Below are 13,290 nucleotides of genomic sequence, written 5' to 3'. Positions count from 1 at the left end.
GGACTGATTTAAAGCTTTGGCCGCTGTGGAGACACTCATAGTAGAACATTTTTTCTCAACCTCATCCAAAGTAGTCTAATGTAACATATTTGTATAACTTAAGCCGATAGGGAGATAGAGATTACTAAAGCCATCTGTTGAAAAATACTGGATTTTTCTTTTTCTAGACCTCAAGTTATTTAGTTCCCAACTACCTACTGAATCATTATTGGGATTGTCTTTTGTGATTTATTTTATATTTTTTTAGGAATTTTTTTATCCACATTACAGTGCAGTAAAATTTTAAATTTTAAAGAAGTTCCAATACGAATACTAGACTTCTACTCAATTTAGTCGTTGTTGAATAATTTCAATCTAAATGGAATCGCTTAATAATTGAGGCTCAACTGTTTCATCATCTAACAGCCAGTTTTCTGTAGCTTCTGTTATGATATCTGAAAAGTCTATAGACTTCTGAACTTAATATTTGGTAGCCAGGACTTATGAATCATGTCAACAAGCCGCCTAGAAATTAATCTAGTGTCATGAAGACCTCGTTTTATACCCAAAGAGCTGGGAACTACAAAACATCGACTCTAGTCTTCATTCGCATGTATCATTGTATGAAAGCAATGAAACGAAAACACGGTTAACCTCAAAACGAAGACGTAGAGTGTCGCAGTTGCGGTACAACCGGTATTATTCATTACTGCCACTTTGTTTTCGAAGCAAACAAACACAGCGTTGTTTGTTGCAAGACCGCAAGCCGGTAATGCTCAGCTTAGTATTACCACTGTGTGTGTTTATTGTTGTAGACAGAGTTGCTAGTAACTCCAACTAAAACACAATGAGTCATCGCACAGCGTTTGGTGAGAGCTTAAAAATGGCAAGAAAGTAAGTTGCAGCAACAGCGAAATGAACGCCATAATAAAGAAGTAAATAAAATATCACAACAATTAATTTAGCAACAAAGGGAGGAAGTTCGCGGTTTGTTTCCTACACTCCGCTTAGCGGTCTTTGACGGCTTTGTGTGCCATAATTCCCATTGTACACATAAAGCGACTACATAAAAGCTTATGTACATATGCTGTTGTTGTTGTTTGTGATTTCTTTGACTTTTTGTTTTGTGTGTCTTATTCTTTTTTTTTTTTTTGCTTTGGCTTTGCGGTTGTTTTGTTTCCCATAGTTGGCATTTGATATATACGTCAACATATATATGTATGTGGGTTTGTGTGTATTTATTGCATTGCCGTCTTTCGTGCCATTGTTCACCAAGCATTTCTTGCTGATTTTATATTTATTGTTGTTGTCGCAATGCTGCCTACGTCTGTCACAATGTCGGTACTTTACTGCTTCCTTCTTATTTGTTTCCCCCTACAATGCAATAGCAACAACAACAACAGCAGCAAAGTAACGTCTGTCACTCGCTTGCCTTACAATTGAGTTTGGTTGCCACAAATCAGCCGCGCTGTACACAGCGCCTGCGCCGCTCCATAAGCTCCGCACCCACAAACAATTGAAAAATCACATTCACAGTGAATGCTGGCTGTTGTTGTTGTTATTTTTTACAGTTTCTGTTTTTCTTGTTTTTATTGTATTTTTCTTCTGCGCTTACGCTGTGGCCTACGCTTCACTTGGAGCACGACGCGGCGACCACAGCGCGGCACAACGCGGCCCAGCGCGGCGCAACGAGGCAAGCGCTCGCCGGTGATTGTTGGCGGCGTGGAGTCAGACTAATTTTTTTGTTATTTTTGTTGCTGTTATTCGGTTAATGTTTGTGATAGTTGTAGTTTTTACGCTAGCCTCTTAGCTGCATGGCTTGCGGCTGTTAGCCGCGCGTAGCGCGAAATCTCTGAACGCTGGAGCTGTGGAGAGTAAAACTCAGACCAAAAAATACAAAAAAAAAGCTAAACAATGAAAGAAAACCAGTAGAAAACACTGAGCGCTACAAATCCGCGCAGCAAACAGCACGGCGGCAGCAACAAAAACCGGTATGTGGCGCGGCGGTGAGAAGCAACAATTGGGAGAGCGCGCGTGGGGAAGCTGCGCTGCTTGTTAAAGAGTACTGGAGAGCGCAGCGCACAGTCGAACTGTATAAAACAACAGCAATAACAACGTCGTGCTAGCGCTGACGGCGCATTCCAAAGCGTGCGTCAACTGTGACAGCGACTGCGCGGCGACAGATTACAACAACATATTGTAGAGCAGGCGTCGACATCGACACAAAAATCAGCGCTTAGTTTTTTCTGCTGTTGTAATTGTTGTTGTGATGCTTATTTTTATTGCTGCCATTTGAAGCGTTAGTGTGGCAGTGTAGGTGTGTATATATCGCCACCGCGTCGCTTGGCCTCCTTCCGCGTGCGCGCCTGCGCCTGCCAGCGCTCCACACGTTCGCTCATAACGTCAGGGAAATGGAGTGGAACGCGCGCTGTTTAGACGAAATCACTACACATGCGCGCGCGCACACACACACACATGTCCACCGCTGCGCACACTCACTCATGTCGCGCTTAGGCGTTCGATCTAGTTGAAACCCGAGTCAACTATTACAAAAACAACGGCTGTCGTTGTAAATGCGATATTTTGCAAAATAAAAATTGCGCAGCGACAGCAGTTTGGCGACTTTTCTTCGCGCACAGCCAGTTTTCGAATGTCGTCGTCATAGCATCACTGCATGCAATTCAAGATCGGTCATCGATATCACATCGTCAATGCTGATGGTGAAGTTAATCACTCAAGCGGCAGCTGTCAAGCAATCAACCATAAATAGTCACACACATACAGACATACGGCTATCGATGTACATACATATGTATATTGGATCAAGGCAACCGGCATACTTGATATATAACCGGACCGGACTCGGCGATGGCATTTCAACACGCGAAACAGCGCTGCAGTGGCTCGAGCGAAGGCTTTCCATACGGCAATTGAAGCGGTGCTCAACACCGGCTCGCTATTAGTCAATCGGCGCAATCGATCCAATCACACATTTATCCCACTTTCAGTGCAGCCATTCACCGTGGTAAGCGTAATATGGACAGCGGAGCTTTCTAAGCAACAAAGCTGCAAGGCATGCAGCCTTCCGTTCGATCAACCGGCCAACCGGCAATCCATATAAGCATCAGAACATTTAGTGCAACTGGTATATGAATGCAAAAAACTATATATGTATATGAACATTTCTAAATTATTAGGGGCGTTCTTAAATGTGTTCACAATACACTATAATGACTTAGGAGGTTCCGAAATGTATATTTATGTGATATCATTCCCTAAAACTGAGAGAATATATTTTAAGTAACAGAGAAAGAAGAACATTAAGTTTTTGACCTATTTACGGGATCGGAAAATTTACCTTCGTACGACACACCCTAATGATAATATGAATAATATAAAATTGATAGAGTTTTAGCATAAGCGACAATCCATCATTGTATGTATGTAGTTCAGATGATATTTGAATGAAATTATCAATTATTAGGGTTGTCCTCAAATGTCAGCGATACAGTTTTAGACAAAATTCCTTTTATTTTTAAACGTTATATCAGTACTTTAATTGCTAAGGATGACACATGCAAAATTTGCTAATTTTTCAGAGTATACGGAGTTTGGACCTAGGGATGACAAACACCAAAAATTTTCAATCGGCACGATATTTTGAATGGATACATCTAGCCGTGCAAATTCACATTAATACAACTGGAAAACTATCACTAATTTGGTTTTTCAAGGACCACCCTAATGTTTTTTTATTTATACACTTTTGTTTATACATATTTATATAAAACTGTTCATTAATTCAAGCTATCAAACATTTTCTTATTTTTTTTTAAATGACCACAATTTTGACCACACACCCTAATGCTACTGAAAGTCGACCACATTTTATATTTTATATGTATACTGTGATATTAATAACTAGACAATTTAAACAGTAAGATATCGTTCAATTGTTTTTTTAAGAACCACCCTAATACATAAGTTTATAAATCTACTACCATATTTATATTTATCGGCATGTTCGACCAATTTATCAAGAAAAACTATCATGTCTTCAAAAATTTTATATTTTGTAAGGATTACCGAAAATTGAAACTCACTTCGACACACCCTAATGTGCTTTAATCGCCACAAATTTTGTACTGTTAATGTTTCTGACCTTAGTATTATTGATTCAAAGTAGCGAAACTGAAAACTCTTATATTTGAAGTTCTTAAGAACTACCCTAATGTACATTTTTATATAACTACTCCTATATTTACCTATATTTATATTTATATAAGTCTGATCATTCAACGAAGCACAACGAGATTCTCACTGTGCTCCAGCAAACCACCAATGTACCACACCAGCGGTAATTTAGTCCGGCAGTCAGCCCACTTACAAGCATAGATCATGGTTACCCACATGTGTATGTGTGTTCCTATTGTGGTCCAATAACTAAATGAATCGGTTGGTGAATGTGTCGCCGCTAATCAATAGTCAATAGACAAGTTGTGGCCAACCGCCATTAATACGCGTATACAAGTCATTTGTGCGTTTGAATGACCGGATGAATAACGGATGGGCGGATGAACAAATAGCCAGTTGGCGGCCGGTGGATGGTGGATGGCGGCTAGCGGTTGACGGTTGGTGGTCGGTGGTTACCTGTTGAACGGACGGATGCTTGTACAATGAAATTGTACATTTACTGAAGTGGGCAAGTGACGAGGCGTCTAAACTGTTTAACTGGGAGAGAAAATTACACAGGAGACAACTCGTGGCCAGACCTTTGATTGCTCAATAAAAATATTTTCCCCAAGTACAAAAGTGCTGGTAATTGTGTGACGAAACGGTGTGCTGAGCAACAATATGTGTGGATGAGGTGTGAAGTGGGAATTGAAGGTAATAAGACTAGTTTTGAAAATAATAAACGGGTCGCAGCAGTGGATCAGAGAACTTGGACTTAGCTGAGAAATTCATTACTTATAAAAGTTGCCACTTCGCTAACTTAACAACAATATTTTTGATAGGGCCCTCCAAAAATGGTTTATGTTACGCATATGACTTAAGACCACTATTCTTCAACTCATACATTTATACTATTAGTATTAGCATTAGTTAGTTGGCTTCCAAAAAATCTGAAAGTTGATCAAACTAAGTTCAACTAATATTTTAAGATGTAGGACTAGGAATTACTATACAAAAATAAATATACCCTCATGAGTAAGGTTAGATTAGGTCCAATAACTGATCCTTAAGATGGGGATTGCACATGAACTGTTGAATATGGTCCCTTGTGAAGCTGATCTTCTAAACGGCAAAACGCTGACCAAAAGGCGATTCATTTCAATTCCCAGCTGGGTATGCCTCCAAGCGATTAAGCTTTGATATCGCAAAGTGAAAATCAGGTAGGACGTGTTGAGAGCAACGACTAGTTAGAACTCCAAAACTCGGGAGAGGCTAGACTTACTGAAGCCAAAGAGTTCTCAGAATGTCTTGCGATCTACCTTGGGCCTAAAGGATCATGTCATTCGAGCCATAATGAATTCTTGCCATGTTTTGATGCACGAATTTCAAAAAAGAGGGAAAAGTTCTATAAGGTTACTGTATAAGGTAATTGAAAATTGATTAATTAACAGCGAAATATTTGCAGAAGCTGCGGATGATTAACTCGATCAAGTCGCAACGTTCCCAAGAACAACAAAAACCATTATGATTGTGTGAGATTAAGTAGCTACGATTCGTCAAAACTGGGATAGTGGTGAGTCAAATTCTGTTACCAAGTTTACAATGCAAGGAAAATGCGAAGACATAATGACATCCGCAGAATAACTCTTGCCAACTGATGCTACTTCAGACTGAGTAGGCAATTGAGAAGTAAGGTCCTTTGTCGACGAACAAAGACCAAATTCTACAAGTCACTCATCATCCCCATCCTGTTATATGGTGCAGAGACATGGACGATGACAACATCTGATGAGTCGGCGTTACGAGAGAAAGGTTCTGCGGAACATTTATGGTCTTTTCTATAGATTGACAATAGCAATACTGCAGTCCATGGATGAGCGGCTAAGCTGGCTAGATCATGTCGTCCGAATGGATGAAAACACTCTAGCTTTGAAAGTATTCGACGCAGTAGCCGATAGAGGAAGCAGAAAAAGAGGAAGATCTCCACTCCGTTGGAAAGACCAGTTGGAGATGGTTTAGGTTGCTTTTGTAATCCCCAATTGGCACCAAACAGTGAAAAGGAAGAACGACTGGCGCGCTGTTTTAAATTCGTCTTTAACCACGTAAGCGGTGTCTACGCCAATAAAAAAGAAAAAGACTGAAGCAAAAATGGCCATGAAAATATCCATTTTGATAAATGAAAAAATTTTTAATATTGAAAATGTTTTTAATCAGAAACAATCACAAAATCGGAGCAAAACTTCCACAGGTAAGGAATGTTAATCCAAGGCTTTAACATGTCCACCCTCCAACTGCTGTAATGGTTCGGTTGGAAGTCTTCTATTCACTTCTGTGAAAAAGGGGTAAAACAGGGGCAAAAGTGTGAACAAATAAGCAAAACTTTTTCAACAGAGAGCAGTGACCTTAAGAACTTATCTATAGGTATGAAAACTTTAACTTCTGAAACCGAGTGTTTTAACCCGGAACTGGTATAATGTTTAACTAAAAAAATTTAATTGCTCTAAGAGTAGAGAAAGTTCATTATTTGTAGATTCCAATATTCATATTAATCCCTATTGGCATTCGAATGATTTGTCATAAGAATCTGTAATCAGAGCCAATATCAGAGACTTTATTTAGTTTTAAACGAAATATTAGATAGTTTCGGGATCTCTTAGGAGCGCATATAAGGCAGCTGTTACGGTCTATACAATTGTGTGTTTTCTGTTGAATAGAGAAGTATTGCTATCGTTTGATTCACTTATGATTTCTAGTCAGTTTACTAAACTTAATTCATCCCTAAATATCTGACCAACTCAGAGAAACGCTAACATATTCTCTCGCACTTTTTCTGATTTTTCGGGGTTGTGCATACAACCAAGTACTCCAATTTGTTGGAAAGTTTGATGTAAAGTAAATTTGTTACCGCAATAGGCTTCTCCAAAGCAAAACTTATCCGTATTTCTGGCATAATAGAATATTACCTAAAGGCTTGATATTTTCTATTGTGTTTTCCTCACCAAAGCGGTGTAGAGTTTTTCCAAATTAGTAACTTCAGATTAAACTTTATTAAACGGTAGGTTTAACAATACACTGTATTCCAAAATCTAAACTTAATTATAAAACAGTCTTTAACTTCACCAAAAATACCGTTCTTGTGATCAAATGCGATCTTCGATCGTCCGAAAATACGATAGTCGGCCAACATCAAGTGATTGAATTAAATAAAAAGTAACAAACACTCGGCACATAAACTTAACATCAGCTGATGGGCTAACGTGATGAATGGAGCAATATTGTCATTGAATGGATATTAGTATGGAAACGCCACAACCCGCAAGCACACCACAGCAATCAGCAGACGCGCATTGAAATTCATTAATAAATAAAGCAAATACAACAATAAATTATTGAAATCACAGAAGAAGAATTTTTCTGCGAACATCACCGGACAGCATCAGAGAAAACAAAGTAGCTCCGGCTGGACGGTCACTCAGTCAGCCACAACAGCCGCAACGTTGAGAAACTTAATACCAGTAATGGCAGGAAAAAAATTAAACAAGCGACCGCACCGCGCTTCGCCGCTGGCATTGCGACATACAAGTAAAACAAGCGGATAGGAAACCGCGCAATCAAGCGCGCATACAGACATACACAAACAAACAGAGAAGCATTGACGATGGCGGCGCGCAATGATTTCCAGTTCGTTTCAGAGCGCGCGGCTTGCGGTGAACAGCGCGCGTTTCGCAAACGAACAAAAAAAAAAAAAGGAACCAATAAAAAAACAAAAACAAAACGGCAAAAAATCACGTTTATACCGTTTTCATAGCCGCGGCGGTATGTGTGTGGATTTTTCAAGAGCAAATCTCTGTTTGTAACGCAATGCGATGCGCAGCGCTGCGCGGTAGAGCGATGTGGTGCGCTGCGCTCTAGTGCGGTGCGGTGCGGTGTGGTGCGCTGTCAAGTGTGGTGTGCTGGTACATCAAAAGTACTTATACATGAAGTGAGCGCAGGTCTGCCAAGGCGAGTGGGGGAGTTTGGGATGCTGCGCGCGCGTTGGACGCGGCTTGGAGTAGGTGAGTTGGCGCAAAATGTAGAGTGAAGTGTAGTGAAGTGAAGCGCTCGATTGATGGCCGCACAGAATGCTGAAATACAATATACACTTGCATGCACACACATTTATACAAACACATTTCGATATACATATATGTATGTGTGCTTAAGCGCTTGTGGTGACTAGCTTTTGGAAGTTTTCGGCGAGCGCTGCGCTATGTTGGGCGCCAGCTACCGCGGCTACTCGCTGGTGCGCGCGCTGGCAATGAAGTTGTAACTTTGTACATTTTTTATTGTTGTTGCGTTTTATTTTTATTTTTTGCATTGTATTTGCTTGCGCTTGAATTTAAATGCTGCTGTGGCGTATTTCACGCGGACGGTTGTAGGAAGTAAGCGATTTTGTTGGGTGCGAAATAATTTATTTTGTTGTTGTTTTTAGGTGGATTTTTGCAGAAGTGATGATATTTACGCAATAAGCAAAAATTTAAGTTTCTTTAATATTTTTAGTTTTATTTTGAGTTTTTTAAAATTATTTTTTTAATTTTTTACTTAAATATTTTTTTTAATTGTTATTAATTTTTTTTTATTTTTTAATTAATTTTATTATTTATTTTTTTTATAATAATTATTTTTTTAATTTTTATCAATTTTTGTTTTATTTTTTAATTTTTCTTTTTGATTTTTATTATATTTAGTTTTTAATTAATTTAATTTTATTTTCAATTTTTTTTAAATTTTTTTATTATTTTTATTTATAAATACATAAGTATATATATAAATATATACATACGTATATGTGTGCATATATTTTTTGAATGTTATTTTTAGGCTTCGGCGACGTCACTTATAGGCGCGTTGGTAACTGCCATAGCAACCAATACACAGGCGCGGCTCAAGCGCACACACACTACCGCACTGTTTGCCTGTGTATTGGTGTGTATTTACAGTGAAGAATGCACGTTTGTCAATTGCACTCAGGAATTTCTTGTATTTTTCGGCTTTTTATCTAATTTTTTCAGATTTTTTGTGGCTTGAAAAATCTAGTAATTACAGTGATGCGCAAAATTGTGCTAGTTAATGAACTTTTGCTAATATTTTCAACTTTTGCCAGACACTTGTATATTATTTACGGTATTTTTCCACAACTAAGTACTTATATATTTATAAATATGTATGTAGCGCTGTATATGAAAGCGGCATATTTGTATAATTGCACTGCGTAATTAAGAAACCGCTACGTTATAGACGTAAACGTTAATTTTTTTGTAATTAATATACATATACATAAGTACTAACGATCGTTGCGGCGTAAAAGCGTTGTACTCTGTTAATTCTTTCTAGTAATTTTTCGCTTCTTTCATCTCGAGCCACATCTTTTCGTGATATTTTCTTCAATTAAGTGCGCGGCGTCGTCTCGCGTCCGCATAGCGCTTTGCTTCACCAAGTAAGCAACAAACACAAACACAATTTTTATACACACAACACACACGCACACACCTATACATCAAGATAAACATATACAAATATAAACACACAAGCGCGCACCTTCAAGTGTAGACGGCAAGCAAGCGGGCCTGCCTCAAAAACAACAAATTAGTAACGCGCGCACACGCTCTAGCCTCGTTGCACGTAAAACACCGAAAAACACGTCCGCAAACAGGTAAATGCGCTGGCAAACTATTTGAGCCGCACTTCGATTTTAGCGAGCGCACCGTCGCGCCAGCAAGCCGCTACCAGCTAACAGCTCCGACGCGCAGTTGCTCACTCAGCGCGTTGGCTGTTTGTATATGTGCGCGCATGCGGCAAGAGCGCGCCGCCTTGCAGCGCAGTGGCATTTTCTTTGAAGAAAGCCATAAGCTATGCGCCAACTTATAATAGAAATTCCTTGCAACAGCCACTTGCAACAATGTCTCCGCCTAATGTGTTGCAAATTATAAGCATATTTTACTCGCTGGCAACCGCTTTCGTGCATCTGTCAAGCTCACTTGCTGGCATTGGCACTCTTTCCCACGCAAACAGCGTGCTCATCATTCATTAGCGCTGCGCGGTGTGCTCGCGCAGTCACTTTTTCCCACGTCCACTACTAATACACACACATTTCCTAAAACACACATGCGTTACGTCTCATTCGAACATCCAGCGAATCGGTAAATGTCAATAACAGTCAGCTACTCTCGGCCGTTTTTGTTCGTTAAGTGTTTGTTTACCTCCACACTGGCACTCGTATTATTGGCACTTCGTACCTGTTCGCTTCGAGCGGATTCATTCGTGCGCTTGGCTGATCGTTGGTATTTCGAATTTTTTCTGGTTAACAACCTTTTCTCATTCGCTGCATTGTATTTGTGTTGCGTGCTCTCCAACTCTCACACTCTCTGCTGCTTATCTTGCTTTTACCTATTTGTGTGCTCTCTCACCTGTATGTATGCTCTCACTTGTATGTGTGCCCGCACTTGTATGTGTGCTCTCACCTGTATGTGTCTGGAACTCACCTGTATCTGTGTGTCGGCGTAGTGAGTAACAATTTACCTGTTTTGTTGTGTTCTATTCGCTACGTTGGCATCAGTTAGAGAGCGTTTTAATGTTTAGATACGTTCAGCAATACAAATACACTCAGACAGGTAATATGGGCCGTTATTATTGGTTTGTCTCTTTCCACTTACTGTTTAGATAATTTCGCCGCATTGCCAACTATTTCTTGAATTATAGCAACTTGTTTGTGAATTGTTTGGGTACAGTTTTTGAAAATCTACGTGGAGTAACGGAAATTTCAAAGAGAAGAAGCAGGATAAAATTTTAAAGATTTTCATGTCCGAACTCAAAAGATTATAATTTCTCTCTCCTTGTCAACTGCTTTGTAAAATATTCTGATTATTTCTGTTTTTGTTTTGGTCAAAGTTTTATCCTGAAATTCCGGAAATTAAGTGAGATCATAGTAGAACTTAAAAGATCTAAAGCAACTAATTTCATTCTGAAAATTCCTTGATGCCAAAATATGAAAGTTTTTTCCTAAATGAATCGAGCTTCGATGAAAACAATGATTTTCAGATATGTTCTTGTATAATTTCTCCGCGTTGCCAACTATTTACAGAATTTTATAAATTTTGTTTGTTTTCTTTGAGAACACTTTTTAAAAATGTACCTAAAGTAACGGAAATTTTAAAGGAAAGAAAGACCATAAAAGCTTAAAGTTTGACAAAATTATACTTGAAAGTTCTGACCCTTAATAAAAGGACCCCTTCTAGATCCGGCAGCTGTATAGAATACGCTTATTCTTTTAGTTTTTCTCACGATCCAAGTCTTAAGCCAAAATTCACAGAATACCAATAAATTAAGTGAGGTCATAAGAGCGCCTAAAATATATAAAGGAACTGTTTTATTTCTGTAAACTCCTTTATTGATTCAAAAAAGTGGAAGTTTTTTTGTTACTTCAACTAAAATTAATTATTAAAATTTTTTTTTAAGAAATCGTTCATTGGGGCCGAGCTAGATGTTATACTGGCAATTATGCCGAAATTCAGTTTCGAGTGAAATGACAACTTGTGAAACTTACTACTTAAAATGTTTGTTAATTTTTTAGTCCAAATAATTCAAAAGACCAAATTACTAACCCAAACTGCCTGAATTTGGTTGTGGTGGATTTTACTATCAACGTCCAAAGACCAAGCAACAGTTTGAGAGCCAATGATGGTAAGTTGGTTCTCAAACAAATAATTAGCAGAGACACGAACCATATCCAACACACGTTACCATACTTCCGGGTGTATTGAGAGTGTGCGTTGCTGTAGTTTCCATAGTTTATTATTTTTGCAAAAAAACTTAATAATTACCAAGCATCACATCATGACTAACGAACAGAGCTACATACATATATACATACACACTTAAATTTACAATACCTCTCAAATAATAGCAATAACAGTGGATTATATGGACTACAATAACTTCCAGTACTAAAAACACTCATTCATCAAATTCTTAAGTAAGAATGAAAGCTGTCACAGATGAGCGAATAAAAGCCAATATTTTATATTTGATATACAAACATACATACATATATTATTGTGATATAATAAATCAGTATTTCCATATATGTACATACATATATGCCTAGGTAACATGTAGGACCTCAGTTTATATAGAGAAACACAAGCAGCTAAGTATGCCTTTATAAATATAAACACGTACATAGATATATATTCTATATGATTCAATATATCACAGTCGATTATTTATTACACGTGAGCTATAAGAGCCACAATAAAAGCGCCCTCAATGCTAATAGCACGCCTGTTAGGGTCATAATGCCAACAATAATATGTTTAATCATAAATAATAAGAAATATACATTCATAAACTCCGCATTAATGCACCTATAAAATGTATGCTTGTTCTGTAAATAAATCAAATACATAGACTTAAATGGAAAGGAGGATATTTAAAATAAGGGAAATGGGCGTAAATAACACTTTTCACTTTGCTTTCTACAATGGAGTAAATATCATTAAGATTGCTAAATAGTCGATTCTTATTTGTATATATACATTGTGACAAAAAAGTAACCAGAACTGGTGAGTAAAACGCAAAATATTTAATTATTCAGCAATATTTATTTTGTCGCCTTCAAAGTAATCCTCACCACTTGAAATACACTTATGCCATTTTTTCCAGTCTCGAAATACTTTCATAAGCACCTTTTAGGATACAAAATAGCTCTTTCGTCGAATTTTTTGTTGTATCCTTCGATCGACTGAAAGCGGGTTGCATGGAGCTGTATTTTCTGTTTGAAGAACAAGAAAAAATCACGCGAAATCAAATCATTCATAGCGTTTTTGGCTTTAAGTTCTGCCATGTCATGTCGTGGCTCGATGTGATGGTGCATTAACATCGTGTAAAATCCATGAATAGTTTTTCACAATTTTTTTTTGAGCGGCATTGGTGTTGTTTTTTTCGATATCGGCTCGTTTTCTTCCTCCGTTCCGATGATTGTTCACTTATTTGCGTGTCAAACTCATAAACCCATGTCTTATTGGCAGTTATATTGCTCTCCATGAATGTGGAATGGGAATCCGCACGATCAAGCATGTCCAAAGACACGTTTACAGTACT

At 38.1% G+C, this 13,290-nt stretch overlaps 1 protein-coding gene across 2 annotated transcripts in view; it reads right to left on the bottom strand.

The window, feature by feature from the left end:
• LOC126754764 (apoptosis-stimulating of p53 protein 2) overlaps positions 1-9,849 on the bottom strand; it is a 145,249-nt gene extending 135,400 nt beyond the window's left edge. Inside the window, exon 1 of one of the 2 annotated variants that reach the window (XM_050466866.1) lies at positions 9,730-9,849. The gene's annotated coding sequence lies outside the window, so the exon portion shown is untranslated. Of the gene's footprint in view, positions 1-9,480; positions 9,661-9,729 lie in introns of those variants that run through there. The other variant, XM_050466868.1, reaches the window with a different exon arrangement.
• Positions 9,850-13,290: the final 3,441 nt, after the last annotated feature.

Source organism: Bactrocera neohumeralis, chromosome 4 (genome assembly GCF_024586455.1).
Source record: "Bactrocera neohumeralis isolate Rockhampton chromosome 4, APGP_CSIRO_Bneo_wtdbg2-racon-allhic-juicebox.fasta_v2, whole genome shotgun sequence".
Taxonomy (NCBI): Eukaryota; Metazoa; Arthropoda; class Insecta; order Diptera; family Tephritidae; genus Bactrocera; species Bactrocera neohumeralis.
Note: the sequence above shows the minus strand (reverse complement) of the source record. Positions and strands in the feature narration are given on the sequence as shown.